General features: G+C 48.0%; 1 protein-coding gene across 10 annotated transcripts in view; it reads right to left on the bottom strand.

Annotated features, from left to right (window-relative positions):
* ATXN7L1 (ataxin 7 like 1) overlaps window positions 1–18,432 on the bottom strand; it is a 244,631-nt gene that overhangs the window by 55,662 nt on the left and 170,537 nt on the right. Inside the window, exon 1 of one of the 10 annotated variants that reach the window (XM_060633797.3) lies at window positions 9,505–9,763. The exons of 6 other annotated variants lie outside the window; for them this stretch is intronic. The gene's annotated coding sequence lies outside the window, so the exon portion shown is untranslated. Of the gene's footprint in view, window positions 1–2,270; window positions 2,797–8,350; window positions 8,659–8,681; window positions 8,819–9,504; window positions 9,764–18,432 lie in introns of those variants that run through there. 3 more of the 10 variants (XM_060633799.3, XM_060633798.3, XM_060633800.3) reach the window with 3 other exon arrangements.

Genomic DNA, 18,432 nt, shown 5'->3' with positions numbered 1-18,432 from the left:
GAAAGCAAGACCAACCTGACCATCAGGAATGGGACTCTGGGGTTCCTCTGTGTTCCCTCATACCAATGGGCTGCCAGGTTGTCTCAAAGCAGATTGACTCTAGTCCTCTGATTAAGTGGGAATTGGGGGGAAAGTGGATTTTTGAGCATCATCTCGTTGTTTGGTTCTTTGGCCTGACCAGTGCCTGTAGGTTGCCTACACTGAATAACTTTACTGGGTAAGTTTTCTTCATTGAATCAGAGCTGACCTTGCATACATGTTCAGTCCCTAGCACCATCCTGCAAGTCTTGAAAACCAAGAGCTGATCCCAGGGCATCTTCTGTGATGTAGTGGGAGAACCCTGGGCTGCGAGCCAGAGATCTAGGCTCCGACTGCAACCACACCACATTATTAAGCTTATGATCTGGACTTCACCACTTACACATTCTCAGTTTCCATGTCTTTGTCTGTAAATGAAGTGGGTCCCTAGGTAGCCACTAAGGTCTCTTTCTTCTCCATTACCATAAATACAAGACATACTTACACCAGCGCCTTCTCTTCTCATCCCTCATGATTCCTGAATATCATGGCAATAATTACAGCTGAAGTATTGAAATATTTACTCAGGCAGTATCTTCCTTGGAGGAATTCATCCTTTGTGAAGTTGTACTGGCCTTTACGACTCCTGTGAGACAGGCAGGAAGCTGCTAGACGTCTCCACCCTCCTCACGGGTGACTGGCCAAAGAAGACCCAGAGGGGCGAAGTGACTCGCCAAGGTCAGGGCCAATGGCTAAGCGAGGAATGGGCCTCCGTGCTGTGTGCAGGGGCCTAGCCAGTTCTCAGGAAGGCAGGAAATGGGGTGTACTGTGACCAAGATTTGAAGCCAGGAAACTAGGAAGTGCGGGACTTAGCATCACGGAAGGTTAGGACTGGATCGAAAGTCACCTGGTCGGATCTCCTTGCTGATGGGGGAGGTCAGAGAGGTTATCAGTCGGGAGCCTGCAGGGCAGAGCTAGTTGGGGGCAACATAACTCTGTCTGTCCTTGGGAAGTGTCCTGCTTAGCAATTTGTTTTTTGGCAGGGGTTTCCAAAATTAAAATATGACTTTGATTTTTACCACTACTGTTTGGGAACTTTCTTCATTTACTCACTTGCTTATCACTCGCTCAAGCTGACCAAGTGGGTAAGGGGAAAGGATGTGCAGAAACAAATATTCCTCAGCTCTGGTGGAAGAAAAGCTTTGAAAATGAGAAATTTTGTTTTGCTGAACTAAGAGTTAAAAATAATACTAGTAAATGGAGAGAGACAAATACCATATGATTTCACTCATATGTGGAGTTTAGGAAAAAAAACAGACGAGCAAAGAAAAAAAGAGACAACCCAAAAAACAGACGCTTAACTACGGAAAACAAACTAATGGTTACCAGAGGTTGGGGGCGGGGTGCAGGGAGTGGGTGAAAGAGGTGATGGGGATTAAGGAGTGCACCTGTCGTGATGAGAACTGAGTGATGTATAGAATTGTTGAATCACTATATGTACACCTGAAACTAATATAACACTGTATGTTAACTATACTGGAATTATAATTTTAAAATACCACTACCATTACTTACTACTACTAATGCATGTAAACAAAGACCAATCACAAGGAAGGGTGCCATTATGGACAAAATGAATGAGCCAGACCAGTGATTCTAAAGTCGTCCTCTCTGTTTAGTGACCCAGTCAGCACATTCTACTGCTAAATTCACAGAAAAAAGGAAATCAACGGATATGCTTTTATCTTGGTTTTATATTTTAGTTCCATAAATTTTTCGCAGATGACCAATTGGAGAACAAATTGTATATGAGAGAATGTTCATCAAAACTTGAAAATAGCCTTTCACCCTTAATTTTTTTTTCATGTGTGATTTTGTATTGTAATAAACAGATTAAAGCAGTATTTCCTACTTGACCCGTTCCTTATTGTTCATACCAAAGTAAATCCATCACTATTTCAAGGTATTCCACAAAGAGACCCGTACTTCTGTCCCCTGAGCTTCGAGAACAAGCTTGCCAGCCGCTGGTGCAGGCGAGAAAGGCTGTGTACGAATTTCAAGTGGGGAACTAGGGTCACCGTGATCAGAGCTTCCCCTAGGAGGCGAGTTTCACACTTCACTTGCCGAAGCTTTTGAAAATGGTAGAGCTGGTGTCCTGGGTAGCGCAGAGTGAGCAGATGTTTCAGAAAGACCCAATTCCCATTCAATCTGTGTTTCTCTAGTCTGTGAATACCCGCCTGTGGATAACTTACATGGTTTTGTCTTTTGGTGGAGAGGCAGTGGGCTGGCGATAGGAACGGTGTCTTGGCTTCTTGTAAAAATATATTTCTGTGCAGGTGCAATGTCCCGGGTAAAGTGTTCCAGATTTATATCACAATCATTCTGATACAAGTCCTCACCTGCCCTGGGATTACTTATTTTTTTCTGTTTTGGTCAAGGGAGGGCCTAAGGTAGATCCTTATAATTTTTCTAATTCCATTTGCCCTGCCCAGTAAGAGTTTATAGGACATTGTATTTTTTATTCACTATTAAAATATTTTATAGACTTTTTTTTTTAATTAGAGAGGTTGAGAGAGAGAGAGAGAGCGTGCGCACATGAGCAGGGGAGAGCGACAGAGGGGGAAAGAGAAAGAATCTCAAGCAGGCTCCATTCACGCTTAGCCCCAATGCAGGGCTTGATCCCATGATCCTGGGATCATGACCTGAGCCAAAAACAAGAGTCAGATGCTCAACCGACTGAGCCACCCAGGTGCCCTTAAAATATTTTATAGACTTGAAAAAAAATTTTTTAGAGAAAAAGAGGCTTTTTCTCTAATTTTTCTCATTCTTTGTTAATGTACATAGATATATTAGCAAAACTGTAATTAATTGATATTTTGGAGTATTCTTTTTTTAACAAACATTATTCTGTTTATACATTACTAATTCCCATATACCGGTCATTTTAAATGGTGAAGTAATATTCAATCATTGCTCTACATTATTTAGCCCCTCTCTTATTATCTATTTACCATCTGGCTTTGTTTTTTTTTTTAAACAATTTATTTAAAAAGTGTTTTAGGATTATTTCTTTGAGGTATAGTTCCCAAAGTGAAAGACTGCAATAGCTGATAGCTCTTGCAACACATTCTTTCCAGACAGAAAGACCAAACCAATCTGTTGTGCTAATGCTAATATGAGTACCACTTACCTGCTAAAGTGGAAACAGAAAATCACTGTGAGAACACGCCTGTAGAATTAAGTGCCCACTACACCAAGAACAACCTCGGTGACTGATCTTGAATCAGCAACCTCTGGTCTCACCCCTCTGTCCTCTGGCCAACACTACTAATAATTTACTAAGAACTTCCAATATACCAGGCACTCTACTAAACTCTTGATTTATCTTATAGCATTTAATTCTTACAGTACCCTAAGAGAGATATTATTATTTCGATTCTACAGATGAAAAAAACAGCTTCAGAGACGCGAGTGTTGCCCAAGGTTACAGAACTAGAAAACATCAGAGCCTGTGATCTGATCTCTACCACCCTGAAATCTTGGAAGATGTGGCAGTGGATGGGGAGAGCCTCAGGACACCCCCTGCCCTCCCACCCACTGTGCATGGGAATTTCAGCGGGGCATCCCCGCTCCCCTAGAGAAAGGAAAAGAGACACCTGTCAGCAGTCAGCAACTCTACTCCACAACCTGAGACCTCAGCCTCAGGGTGTTGGGGACCCCAGGCCCAAAGAAATGAAAAACCAAACCCTTTTACTTTTTTTGCCTATCTACCAAAAGAAGTCCAGACCATGGCCTCGGCAGCTGGCCACCTGCTTCACCATACATGCCTTAAGCATCCAGGTGGGACTCCAGGGCACACGGCTGTGTGGAGGGCTCGTAGACACTGCCTCCCAGCATTCTGGAAATCTCTGGTAGGTGTGGGAAGCTTGGAGTCTCCACAATCCTCTCCCCTTCCTTCCTGCGGGCCAAATCCACCAGGTTCTCAGGCAATTCTGTTTCAGAAAAAATTTGGACCTCCCCCACCTCGTGCTTATTCACGGAGGTATTTTCATACTCACAACATCAATATCCTGCGTTGAAAACGTCAGCCCAGATGCCTCAGGAATGGCTGAGCCAGCCACCAACACCCGGTGCGGCTCCCTGTACCAGCCTTAGAAAGAACTTGTCGGGAATTTTCCAATACGGTTTTTAGGGGACCAATCCCCTCCCAACAGACTTTGAGCACCACCGTCACCTGTGGCCCGCCACGGTTGTATAAACTCACCCGGGCTTAGGCTAGCACCTGACGTTCTCATTTGACAGTATACACTCTCTTTCAGCCCCCACCTCAGAGGGCAGGAACTTGGCCAATCATTAGCTGGGCTCTATTTTATCAATGGATTCTATCTGCATTCGCAACCGCAGTCAGGATGCCTTCCATAAAGGACAACTCTGAATTCCAAGGGACCTTCTTCCAAAAGCAAACAAGCTGGCAGGTGAGGCACACGGCATAGCCCTCGGCATGGGGGAAACCACATAGGAACTGTGCTAGTTGTATCCTGCGGCCACTTAGGGAGGGAGCTAGTCCCCAGTTCACAGCTGTGGACACTGAGGCAGACTGCCTTTGAGAAGCTCTGAAGTCACAAGGCTATTAAGTGGAAGTGTGGGGGCTAGAATCTGAGCTTGTGGTCTCATTTGCCACAATTGTACTGAAACACTAAATATAGTGCTATGGTGGTTAGAGGAGGCATATTGAATCAGCCTTCCTCAGCAGGGGAGGAAATGAAGACACAGCAAAGTCAAGTGACTGGCAGGCAGAGCCGTGCCAAGCAGTTCCTATGCCAGGAGTGCTGTGAGCTCCTCTGGAGTGCCTCCTCCTTCTCAGGCCAGAGTACCTATCTCTTTAAAAGACTGCAGGGTCTGAGTGGCTGGGGAAGTGCTCCTTAAGGCATGGGTGCCTGCCTCCAATTAGCTTATACAAGGTCTTTACCCTCTTCACTTCCTACGCACAACCAGGCAACAGGAACTGTCCAGAGCACTTTGATAAATGCCACTGTGGGTCGGTGGCTCATGCCAGCTCGGTGCTCAAATCGCTCCAGGCTCTGTGTTGGTTTCTCAGTCATCTGGTCACCCTGTGCCCATTCATTCAGGAGGAGAAGAGCATTCTTGAGTGCCTGTGTGTCAGGCACCTTGCAAGCTCCTTTTACCCTTTCCAGCTCATGTAACCTACCCCACAACCCCGCAAAGTGGATGCTGTTCACCTCCTTGTTATAGACGGGGGAAATTAAAGCTTAGCGAGATTATGAAACAAGACCAAGGCCATGCAGACCTCAGCATTTGGAAGGAGAGCCCAGGTCTGGCCGGCCCAAGTGAATGCTCTTCCCATCATGCCACCCTGCTCGGATATCTTCCTCCCTCTACACCTTCAGGCAATGCAGGTTCTGCCACGATTCTCGACAAAGCACTTCCCCAATTTCAGAGCTGGCCTGAGACACAACCCTGAACACAACCCTGAGACACAACCTGGCCTGAGACACAACCCTGAGACACAATCTGAATTTAGATAACTTGAGATTCTCTTCATCTTCCCGTCTACAAGTATTCCCCCCTCACCTATTCTTTTGTTGGTTATTTATATTAAGGTGCAAAATCCTGGCATCATCCACTGCTAGGCATGATGTGGGGAGTCCCAGGGACTTTCCAGGGCCCTGAAATATTTCCATCAGCCCTCAGGGATGAGCCCCCAGTCCTTACTCGGCACCGAATCTAGCTCGAAGAAAAAAACCACAGCAAATAGAGACCTCGGGGGATATAAGCACATGTACACACACTGCTGGGGTACTTTCAAGGGATGACATTTCTCTGGAGACCAACCTGGTGATAATGACAAAAACTAAAAAGGAATTCACAGCCTTTAATCTGGTAATCTGATAGTTGTAGTCTGGAAAGTCCACCTCAAGAAAATAATCCCCTACCCCCCAAAAGTTCAAAGATATTCTCAGTGATGCTGTTTACAATAATAAAAAAATATCACAATTGACCTGAATGATCTAAAATAAAACAATTTAAAATGACAGGAATGACGGTTATCTCTACCTAAGGAAAGGTGTGCATGAGATAGTATGCCCAAATCCACAAGGAAATTATAAATATAACAAATAATATGTAAACATGGATCATTATAAAAACAAAAATGGAATATATATGTGTATGTATGTATATATATATATATATATATATATATATATATATATTAATACGTGATGTAGATAGATGAGAAAAAAAAGGGAAGGATGTGGGTGGACTGCTTAATAGGCTCTGTTTGGTTAAAGCTCTTTAAATCCATATAAGAAAAAGATAAAACAAGTAAACAATAACAACTACGGCAACACTAATCCATCCTTAACCAGAGAGGGCAAAGGAGAGAACACAGGTGCAGATACAAAGGTAGGAAGGAGTAAAACATGTTCAAGTCAACTTCATTCATTCATTCATTCATATTTAAAGTATTTCCTTGACACATAACTGTGTGCCAGGCCCTGGGATATGATGGTGGAGATAAGACACTGTCACTGCCAGAGGGTTCCCTCAGGGTGGGGACACACTCTCCAAATCTTGGGCTGGCCACCACTTGAGCACCCTGGGTGGTGGAGGAAGGCTCCCCCTCAGAGGCCGGCTTCTGGCTGAAGGGCCTGAGGTAAGTGAATTGCACTCCAGCTTCACGGGACTCTGCCTACAGCCAGAGACCCGATTCTCTTAATAATATCAGGCCTTTTGGGGAGCCTGGGTGGCTCAGTCGGTTGAGTGTCCGACTTTTGATTTTGGCTCAGGTCATGATCCCAGGCTCATGGGATCGAGCCCTGTGTTGGGCTCCACGCTGAGCGTGCTTGAGATTCTCTCTGTCTCTGTCTCTGACTCTCTTCCTCCACCTCCTCCCCTGCTGGTGTGCGTACTCTCTCTAAAATAAAAAAAATAATAATATCAGGCCTTTGATTGTCCTAGCTGTTTCCATGTGCCCAGAGCCAACGTTATAGCAGAGGGGGTGAGAAGGGACCCCCCGCATGGTATTAACTTCTCCATCAGAGTAACTGCCCAACATACCCACCGCACAAGCCACGTGAGTTCAAACACAAGAGCCACCGAAGCTTGGGTGGAAACTGGTGGCTTCCAGCTTTAGGATATGCTTGTTGGATTCTACCTTAAGATGGCACAGCTGACATCCTCCCCACCCTTGGGGGTACCAAAGGGACAGGTGTGACAGGCAGCCGGAAGTTGGGTGAAGCAGGAGGCAGAGGCTGGTGTGTCTTTGGGGAGAGGATTCACAAGCAGGGATTCCCAGTGTCTCAAACACCTGAACAGCCGGACCAAATCTTCCCAATACTGTCTTGCGGCAACATCAGGAAGCTTTCCCCGGATGCCTTGGGCTAAGCATATAAAAAAATCCTTGTACACACCACAAGCCAGGGAGGGAGGATCCTCATGCACAAGGTAGAAAAAGTGTCCGGGCCGTACCTATATCTCAGAGACCACTCGGTGCCGCAGAGTGCTCTTCGGTCTTGGGACAGCAGGGCCAAGGCCCCCAAATCTGTACTTTTTAAAAGGTCCCGAGGGGATTCCATGCTCTGGGCCAGCTTTGGGAGTCACAGGAAGTGCGGACCCAACACCGCTGTCTTTGGAATCAGAGAGATCTGGGCTCAAATCCCAGCTCTGTCACTCATTAGCTCTGTGACTAGGCAGATAAAATGACCCCCTGAGCCCCAGTGTCCTTACCTGTAAACGGGGGGGGGACAGCAATGTCCACGTTATAGGATTATAAGTGGGCAGGTGCTCCCACAGCACACCAAAGCGCCCTATCTGAGCAACATCACATGTCATTACTGGTTTACCGGCCTGGGCGTCTGTCATTGGACGTACCTCGAGGGCAGGTGTCTTATTCACTCTTATCCCTGGCAGTTGGCCCTGGGTCTCGCCCTAACTGTGTTCAGTGTTGAAACGAGTGCTGTGAGGATTGGTGGTAACACACAGGAGGCAGTTACCACAGAGCCAACTCGCTTATTAGAAGTTCCCCCCAACACATGAAAATGTAGATTTTTTACAAATGCAAGTAGTGGTTTTACTAAGTGGGTAGTTCTCTGCCTTCTCCCGGCCCCTGAATTAAAACCATTCCATTTACAAGAATCCTACGGGAGCGCACTGTTCAAAAAACAGAGGCTGAGCAAGGAGAGGCCACGGCTGCTCGGTTTCTATCTGTCCCGGCTTCCAATTTCCACAGTGCAGGCCACAGCCTCCCACAACAGAAGGTGCAAAGTCTCCACTCCCTGCTAAGCTCTCAGCGTCACTCAGAACCACTCACCCCACAGGCTGTCGGGGTCCCGCAGCAGCCACTAATAACGGAACCGTTTCTGTTCTCCTTGGAGTGACAGTTGGCAGTGCAAACAGGAAGTTGTCTTGAAACAGGGTGTGGCTGTGCCCTGTCAATATGTGAGTACAGAGACACATTTTCCCCCCCTCTCTCCCCAGCCCCCTTCTGTTTCCCTCTGCCCCCTTCTTTGGGAGCAAAAGGTCTGAATTATTTCGGTGAACACAAAGCCTTTCACACGATTTAAGATCGACCATCACCCCCGTACAAACAAAAATCTAGGGGAGAGAGGAGTCTAAAATATAGGAAGGGTCTGTTTTCCTACCGTCAGTCACTCACTCGGGGCACTGAGTTGGGAACTGTGGGCGTGAGCGTGTGTGAGCTTCCCCCTCAATTTCTCCATGGGCACACAGGAAACAAAACCAGAGCTGGAAACCAGGCCAGGTACCCTGCCAATCATCTGAGTGAGTGAGCCAGCCAGTCTGCCTGGGCGGGGTGGGGGGTGGGGGGAGGGTGGGGGGGGGGAGGGGGGCGGTGCTGGCCACCGACCTTCGCCCAGGGCCCACTGTGTGCATACATGGGACTGAGGAGCATCTGCAACTAGGAAACAAGGAAAATCACAGGTCGCGAGTGTCAAGCAATTTTAAAAGTTTGAGTGCAAAAGACCTGAAATATTTCTCAACACAAATTACAGCCTAACAATGACAGAAATAATTGCTGACTAGATATACGCAAGAAGTGTCATCGGGGCTGCACATAAATGCAGAGAATTGGGGGGGGGGGTGGTGACGGGTGGGTGAGGTTCCCAGCGCCAGGAGAGGTGTGTGCTACAAAATTTTCCACTGCGCTCCTACCCGGGCCCTGAGGCTTGTGTCTGCAGAAAGGCTGTCCAAAATAGACTGGTCCCCAACCCAGCCTCCTACTCCTGACCTCCTTCTGAGGCAGCTCCTCTCCCCACTGCACGCCTCAGCCCTGCCTCGGCTCTGGTGCCAGCCCACAGCCCCACAGTGCTGTCTACGCTACACCTCGGATTTGCTAAGTGGATGGTGGGTTGACAGCACGCTCCGCCTGCCAGGCTTTCTCTTCCGTGACCTGGGCCCAGCCCCACGCCATCCTGTGTGGCCAACGTGCCCTGCGCTCACACTTACACATCCTGGGGAGGCAGCCTTGCAGTTTGGATAAGGAGGCTGAGCCAGTGACACGCTGGGCAACGCGACTCGTGGGAGCTGTTTCCTGGCTCCTGGCTGAGGGCCCTGGCCAGTCAGAACGCACCACTTCCCCTTTAAGAGAGCCCGCCCAGATGCGATTAGGGAAAGGCAGAAAGAAAAGCCCGGAACAGTCAGGGCTGTATCCTGAATTTGGCAGATGAACTTGGGTCTTCCTGAACTGCACACACACAAGGTGTGGTCAGAGGCACCAGACTCCTCCGAGGCTGATTTGAGCAGAGTCCGTGTTTGGGAAGGGCAGGGGCCTTGCCGCAGCCCCCGGGCTTGATGGCCATGTGCAAGCTGCATGGGGGACCGGTTCCTGGAGCCATTGTCCCCTTGGGCCTGGTCCCGGCAGTGCGTGGGAGCTCAGGCCTTTCCACTCCTCCTTCCCCCAGGGCCGACCGGCCAGATGCACAGAGTCCACTGCAAAGCGTGGCCCTCCGCTTTGGAGAGTAGAGACATCATTATAAAGGTTGAACTTCTGTGGGACAGTTTAATTACCAATCCCAGCAGGGAGTTTTCATTTATTCAAGATATTTGTAAAGTTGATTCCTTGGGGCGCCTGGGTGGCTCAGGTAGTTAAGCGGCCAACTTCAGCTCAGGTTCATGATCTTGCAGTCTGTGAGTTTGACCCCCGCGTCAAGCTCTGTGCGGACAGCTCAGAGCCTGGAGTCTGCTTCTGATTCTGTGTCTCCCTCTCTCTGCCCCTCCCCTACTTGCTCTGTCTCTCTCTCTCTGTCTCTCTCTCTCTCTCAAAAATAATAAACATTAAAAAAAAATTTAGAAAGTTGATTCCTTGATCTTGGCAAGGAGACTGGGGGAGAGGGATGGTTCCCAAAAATACCCCAATAGTTCACAAAAGGCAACATGGTGTATGACTCCACTGAGACGAAATATCCAGAGTAGGTAAATCCATACAGACAGAAAACAGGTCAGTGAGTGCCAGGGTCTGGGGACGAAGGCAGTGGGGAGTGACTGTTTAATGGTTATAATGTCTCTTTTGGGGTTGATGAAAATGTTTTGGAACTAGGTGGAGGTGATGATGACCCAGCACCGGGAATGGACTCAGTGCCACTGAACTGTATGCTTGAAAATAATTAATTTTGTGGGGCGCCTGGCTGCCTCAGTCAGTTACAGGTCTAACTCTCGATTTCCACTCAGGTGATGATCTTACAGTTTGTGAGATAGAGCCCCATGTTGGGCTCTGCACTGAGCATGTAGCCTGCTTGGGATTTTGTCTCTCTCTCTCCTTCTGTCCCTCCCCAGTTCATGCTCTCTGTCTTTCTCAAAATAAGTAAAACATTTAAAATGATCAATTTTGTTATGTGAATTTCACCTCAATCAAAAACACCCAGTGGCAAAGTGCATTTGGGCAACTTTATCTTCTACTGAGATCTCTCCCGTGTTTCATCCAACATTTCTTTGCAAAACCTGGCTATTACCTGATAAACCTTAAGTCAGTCCTGGCTAAGGAGTATATGCCTTCTCCTAAGGAAAAATAAAAACAAGCTTTTAAGAGACAAAAGCTTTACAAGGGTCAGAGGTATGGCTCCTATGGAGAACTTCAGACCATGGGGACATTGAATCATCTAGAGACATGTCACACAACCTGGGCAGGGCCTACCTGCCTTTGTAAGATGGTCCCATGATGGGACCATCCCTCTGGAACCGTAAGAGCATAAGAAAGAGGGAGAGGGAGGCTCCCAGGGAGAATAATTCAAGAGAACATGACTTTGGGCTTCTGGGTTCTTGGCTTCCTTTCCCCTCCTGTAGAGAGTTTCCTCCCAGAATGAAGGAGAATTAATCCATTTCTGACTGGGAGGGGGCTGTGCCAGATAGCAAAGTAGCACTGGTTTCCACAGTTGCATGTCTTTGGAATGGGGCCCCTGGGAATGAGGTGGCATAACCCAACCACCTGCTGGACCCAGCTTTGCTGGACGGGGCATTAAGCCCCTTTTTCCCCATCACTTCCAGCTTTGCCTGGGGATAGTCTGCTCCCAGGGGTAAGGCTGTGAGCCTTCTCCTCCAGACCCGAGCGAGGCCAGTGGGTCAAGGGCTCATGGGTACACTGACCCCGCTCAGGGGACTGTCAGGAGGAGGCCAGCTGGATGTTGCAATGTTGCACAGATGAAAGGGCAGGCTCTATGGCTTGCGAGCCAAAGTCATTCCAGAGACAAATGTCAACAGCTTTCCTAGTCTCTGCTGAGCTCCAGGATGACCTGGAGGACAGAGATGTGAACAGCTTCTACCGGCCAACTCTCTCAGAGACCTTCGATCCTTCCGAAGCACCTTCCCTTGCCTCTTTCACCCTGTTCTCTCCTGTTACCTCAGGTGCCCAGTAGTAAGTTGGTGGCCTAAGTTCTCAGCAAACAGGTGGTTTAAGATAAAAAGATGCAATTTTTACTACTACTATTCTAGCATCTGAGGAATAGGAAGTTTAGAACCTTAATTCTAAATACAGGAACAGGCAGGTTAAACCCAATTAAAAAATGGACAAAGGACTTGGACAGACATTTCTTCAAAGAAGATATGCATATGGCCAACAAACACATGAAAAGATGCTCAACATTGTTAGTCATTAGGGAGCAAATCAAAACCACGATGAGATACAACTCCACACCCACTAGATTGGCTATATATAGAACAATAACCAAAAACAACCAAAAACGTAAAATAAAAAATGTTGGCAAGGATGTGGAGAAATTGGAACCCTTAGGCATTGTCAGTAGGAATGTAAAATGGTACAGCTTCTATGGGAAACAGCATGGTAGTGCCTTAAAAAATTAAACATAGAATTACCACACAATCCAACAATTCTATTCCTGAGGTACATACCCAAAAGAACTGAAAACACGTACTCAAATCCTTGTATACAAATGCTCATAGCATCACTATAAACAGTCTGCTTCAGGATAACTCAAGAGTTCCCTTAAAAACCCTTCTTGGGGGGTGCCTGGGTGGCTTAGTTGGTTGGGCGACCGACTGTTGATTTTGGCTCAGGTCATGATCTCACAGTTCATGAAATCAACATGGGGCCTGCTTTGGATTCTCTCTCTCCCTTTCTCTCTCTCAAAATAAATAAACACTTAAAAAAAAAAAAACACCTTTCTTGGAATCACTTAAAGGAGGTAATTTTTAAGTTAAGGAGTCAGCTCACAGGCACTCTAAGATAGTAGTTCTCAAACAAGGCCAACTCAGGTGTATGAAGAAGTGTGATTGTTTTAAACAATGTCACACACACACACACACACACCAGGTACTAAGGCACAGCCCCCTCCGCCAGCCCCTCGTCTCTCATACAGCTGTTGTTTCCATCAAGGGGATCACCATTCCTGTGATGGAATCATCATTGCCATGAAAGGCACCCAGCTCTTAGAGCTTGAGGTTGGGACAGAGTAACAGACTCCCAACAGGCCAGAAGAAGCCCCACACTTCCCTGATCCCTGCCAGACCCTTTCTGGGGTTGTTATGGCCTCCTCAGCACTCTGATCATGGGGCCACCCAGGCTTGCTTCTCCCCTGCAGACCCCACTGCCAATGGGACCTTCCAGGCGTGCACCAGGTGAGACAGCATGGTGGTTCCATGGCTGTTGGAGTGTCTCCCCTACTTAAGCTGTTTTGCAATGCCACACATGAATCCCATTTCTGCTCTGTGGGGGTCACCTTGAACCGGTCTTATTTCCCTTCCAGGGGACATCTTGCCAAATATTTGCTCCTTGAAATCTTTCTCCAGGCAAAACACCCAGAGGTCTTTTTAAACCCTTCCTCACAAAACATCATTTTCACTATTCTGTTCTCTGGGTCCTCTTTGGCTCTACCATCTGTCCTTCATAGACTGTGGAACTCAGATGAAAGAATGTTACAGATGGGGTCCAAGCAGCTCCTAGCTGTCTTTCCTGGACATTATCTTCCTATTAATGTAGCTAGAGATCCAACCTACATTTTTTTAGCTGTTTATTTATTTTGAAAGAGAGAGGGTGCAAATGCATGCACGTGCGAGTAGGGGAGGGGCAGAGAGAGAGGGAGAGAGAGAATCCCAAGCAGGCTCTGCACTGTCAGCGCAGAGCCCAGTGCGGAGCTTAATCTCATGAACTGTGAGATCACGACCTGAGCAGAAATCAGGAGTCGAATGCTTAAAAGACTGAGCCACTCAGGTGCCCCACCCCCAGCCTAGATTTTTTATTTTTGACAATTGAACCACCCCTAAGTCTTATTTCACACATTTTTCTGCCAAGCCGCGTACCCACAGGTGTCCTTTAAAAGTGTCATCCAGGGGCGCCTAGGTGGCTCAGTCAGTTAAGCATCTAACTTCAGCTCAGGTCATGATCTCACAGCCCGTGAGTTCGAGCCCCACATCAGGCTCTGTGCTGACAGCTCAGAGCCTGGAGCCTGCTTCAGATTCTGTGTCTCCCCTTCTCTCTGCCCCTCCCCTGCTCATACTCTGTCTCTCTCTGTCTCAAAAAAATAAATAAATAAAAACATTAAAAAAAAAGTGTCATCTGGTTGGATGTAGTCTACTGCTCTACCCGCTCATGTATCCATTCACCCTCCCAAATCTGGCCCCTGAAAACTTGATAGACCTGCCACCAACACCATTCCTCTTCCAAACCCTTGCTTATAATGTGGAAAAAGACACAGCCAAGCAGTGTGCAACATCCCCCTCCGTGGCAGTGACCTGTGAACAGCACTCTTGACCATTCAGGGCAGGTGTGTCACATAGCCCACACTTCCTCCTCTTCCCTAGTAAGGATCTCAGTGACAACTGACAAGTGGGGCTACCAACAGCCCTCCTCTTACCAGTGGTGGTAATGATTAAGCCTAAGGGTCTTAGAGCGAGGCATTGCACATATGAGCAATCGAATGTGGCTTTGATAACTGACAAGAAATACAATGAAAAAACACACAAACCAGGTTTTCTGATTTGCAAACTACCTCCTTACTGGCAACCAAATACAGACATTAGGCAGCTGAAATCAATACAAGGAGCACTGGTGTCCAGGAGCTGGAGTCTCAACCCGGGCTCTCCTTCCAGAATTTCCATGCTCTGGGGTTAACAATACCTGCCTCTCCAAGGCTATAAGGAGGAGCCAATGAGATCAGGCATGTAAAAGAGGTCTAAAAGTTGAGTCAGGCCATGCATACAAAAAAGAGCAGTTTTATGATTATTACCGTTACAAATAACCCAGATCCCACCTCCTCTGGCACTCAGGCTGCCAGCACGGAGCAGCTGATTCCTGACCTCCTCTCCCTACAGCAATCACCTTCTCTTTTGTCTCAGACCAAAATCCAGGCTGCCTCACAAAGGGTAATAGATCCTCCACTAGCCTGCAGGAACACACTATCTCTCCATGGTCCCCTCGTGGAGACCAGAACCTGAGTCATCTGCAGCAGGAACCTGGCAGGTGATGAAGAGCCGGGATCCCTTGTAGCTTGACCACAACTCATCCTTGGGTTTCTGTCCCCATTGGTAGTTTCTAAGAACACCAGGCTTTGGTGGCTGCCATTCTCAGGATGGGGCCCTAGAAACTCTGCTCTGGTCTTGGCTGAGAGTGGCTGCATCCTCAGGGAACAAATGTTCTTTACTAAGAAAAGATCTTGGGGGAAAATTCTTGGAAAGGGCTACCAGAGGTCAACCTGCTGGCCCCTAGCATCTCCAGGTCAAAGATATCCTATAGCAAGGGAAGAGGGAGGGAAGATCAATGGCCAACCACAAGTCCCTGGGGAAAGAGCAGCCATTGAAATGGGAAATGACAACTGGCTAACTTCTCCTCTCCTAGTCCATGGAAGGCTGGTTTCCCAACTTCCACAGGGAATAAACACTGAGGGCAGATTTAAATATATATACATAGTTGTTGGCAAGACCCAGAGAAGATCATGCAAACGAATCTATTCACATATCAGGGAGTTTGCCCAGAATGGCACCAGGAGGAAGAGGCTCAGAAGGGAAGGTAACACTTTCTGTCAGATGACTTCTGGGGCCCCCTGGTCTGAGAGCTACCTTTGCTCAACCCACCCTTCCAACAGCCTTCCTCGAGACGGGTGGGCTGCTGAAGTCATCTAAAGATCATAATAGAACACACTGAAAGCTAACTCAGACTTTTCACAGCCACTGGTGACTTCATCTTGTGACTAGGAACATGTTTTGTCTTTTTCTCATTGTGTTCCCTTTGACTGTGCACCCACACAGAGAGATGGTGCCTGATTCTACACACTCACATGTGCAGGAACAAGTCACAGATGAACCTCTACATCATGGCGGTTACTGCAGTGTTCTGATGCTGCTAATGAGTGGGGCTGAGGTGGGACCAGGCTTAGTTGGCTGGTGTTATGGCCTGAATTATGTTGCCCCCAAATTCATACGTTGAAGTCCCAATTGCCAATACCTCAGAATGTAACTGTATTGGCAGATAAGGCCTTTAAAGAGGTGATTAAGTTCAAATGAGGCCAGCGAGGGTGGGCCTTGATCCAATATGACTGGAGTCCTTTCATAAGAAGAGAAAGAGACACTAGGTGTGTGCATGGAAGGGGTGAGGGTGAGGGCGGGGGAACAACCTGATGAAGGGACAGCAAGAAGATGGCCGTCTAGAAGCCAAGGAGGGAGGCCTCCGGAGAAACCAACGTGGCTGGCACCTTGATCTCGGGACTTCTAACCTCCACAGCTGTGAAGAATTAAATTTCTGTTGTTCAAGCTGCCCAGGCTGTGGTATTTTGTTATAATAGCCCTAGCAAATTAATACAGTTGATTTACCTAAAAGCCCTTCCTGTTCACCAGATTGGAGAGAAAAAGTATAGTATGGAGGACAGGGGACAAGGGACTCCTACCCTCTGACATGGCGTAGATCAAATATATCTCCCTCCTTAGTCTGGGATGTGCCACTTCGATGGCAAACTGTAACAAGGTCAAAGTGGGGGCAATCTACTGGTCCTTGACAACTGGCAAATCCTGCCTGCCTTGGTGGACTGAGGCTGAGTTGGTCAGCAGGTGCACAAGGGGCTGGTTGGAAACAGGGTGACGAAGCCACAGCCAAGGAGTAACCAACTCCTTCCATTGGCTTATTTTCTTGTTCGGCCTCTTACTTTTGGGGGTTCTGCCTAATCTATATGTTATTGCTGCTGTTCCAGAAAAGCTTAAGACCTTGGGGATGAGTGGGCCAATAGCAGAGTGAGGTAGCCACCAGAGTGTGGAGGGCCACCAAACCCTCACAGGTTTGACAAACCAACTCAGACCATCTGGCCCAAATTTGCCTCTGGCCAGGGACCCACCCAATCTCCAAGTTCTGCCCCGGATGCCTTGGCCTTCCAGCAGACTGCAGGACCCTGACAGATCCTGGGTTTCCCACTGAGTGTGGGGCCCAGCAGAACCACTCCCTGGGGGCCAGGAGAGAAGATGGACCCACAAATGCTAATGCTTCCAAGAGGCCCAGACACAGATCAATTATCAGTCCAACCACAGCTCTCTCCAGACCGGCAGAGGCAACCAAAGCGTGGAAGGAGGGTATTTGAAAGCTGTTGGCGGGCAGCTGGGAGGGCCTGGGAGGGGCAACAAAGTCTAGGAGTCTGGCAAATAGCAGTGCCTTCATTTTCTCTAGGATCCTGAAGTGGGCGGGTCTGGCTAATTCAAATGCAAAAGCCCCAGGGCAGGATGACTGGGAAACCTTTCTGTCATCACTGCCATCCTGCTTCAACACTGTCGTAAAGGTAGGTAGGTTCCTTCATGTCTCTAAAGTCACTCTGGCCATGAGTTTATTTACCCAGCAGGGCAGGAGCCCCCTTAATCACTGCTGGCTGACATGCACACAAACCAACACACACCTCAAACCCAGGGCCTCCAAAAGGTGAGCCTCAAATCCTAGCTCAACCTTAATACAGGAGGAGAAAAAGGGAAGTGTCGTAGGGGCCGCATCCTTGGGGGCAGATTGGAATCACATTAGAACAAAAGGTCTCCTGCATCAGCAGTGCAGTTCGCGGGTTTGGATGGGGCAGCGAGGCCAAAGTCTGATGGTAAATGTCTGGGCCTGAGTGCCAGCTCCTCAGCCCCGCTGTACGAGTCTTTTTCTGCTGGGACAAAAGGGCTTAACTTGTTCTTCACCAGAGCGGCAGGGCTACCGTGAGGAAGCAGAGGGCACACTCCACACTCAAGGACCAAAAGCAAGACAGCCTCATCGCCATTCTCTGCAAGGTTAGTGGAGGCCAAAAACCAAACCAAATCAAACCAAAAACAACGCCAAAAAAGAACCCACTCTCCCATCGACGAGAGAAACATGGAAGAGAGAGAAGAAAATCGGCTCTTGGTAGCACTTAGCAGTTACAACTATGTCACTTTCACTACCTCGGAAATTTCCGGCTCAACCATCCATTTTCATTTGCGGGTGTGATTCGGTGATGGTGGGGGTGAGAGGAGATGTGGACCTGTCTGTGAGGGGCCCAAGGACCCCAGTCAGGGCGGACTCCCCAATTAGAAGGCCTTTCACGCGGCCCAAACATTGTTTCCCGTTTTCTCCCTCCTTCCCGATTTGTTTGGTTTAAAATATTTAACCCGAGGCGCAATGAAGTGTCTCAATTACGGCGTTCTCCTGGACCATTAGACTGGGGACTCCACACTCATTATGCTGATGAACGTGCTACTTACCCATGCAAATTCTGGCGGCAGCCGGCGCAGAGATGGGAGGGCTCAAGGTACGCTATCAAGGGGTGATTTAACCACACAGCCATTCAGTGGGCAAAGCAAGGCAATTTTTAGCCAACTGTTCTAGTAAATATTATAGGAAACCCTTTCACACAGTGTTCATCCTGGTGTAGTGGTTTCGAACGTGCCCAGATTTCCTTCCATTCATACACACCCCCCGCCAAAGGTGCTACCAGAAGGTGC

Source organism: Panthera onca, chromosome A2 (assembly GCF_046562875.1).
Source record: "Panthera onca isolate mPanOnc1 chromosome A2, mPanOnc1 haplotype 2, whole genome shotgun sequence".
NCBI lineage: Eukaryota > Metazoa > Chordata > Mammalia > Carnivora > Felidae > Panthera > Panthera onca.
Note: the sequence above shows the minus strand (reverse complement) of the source record. Positions and strands in the feature narration are given on the sequence as shown.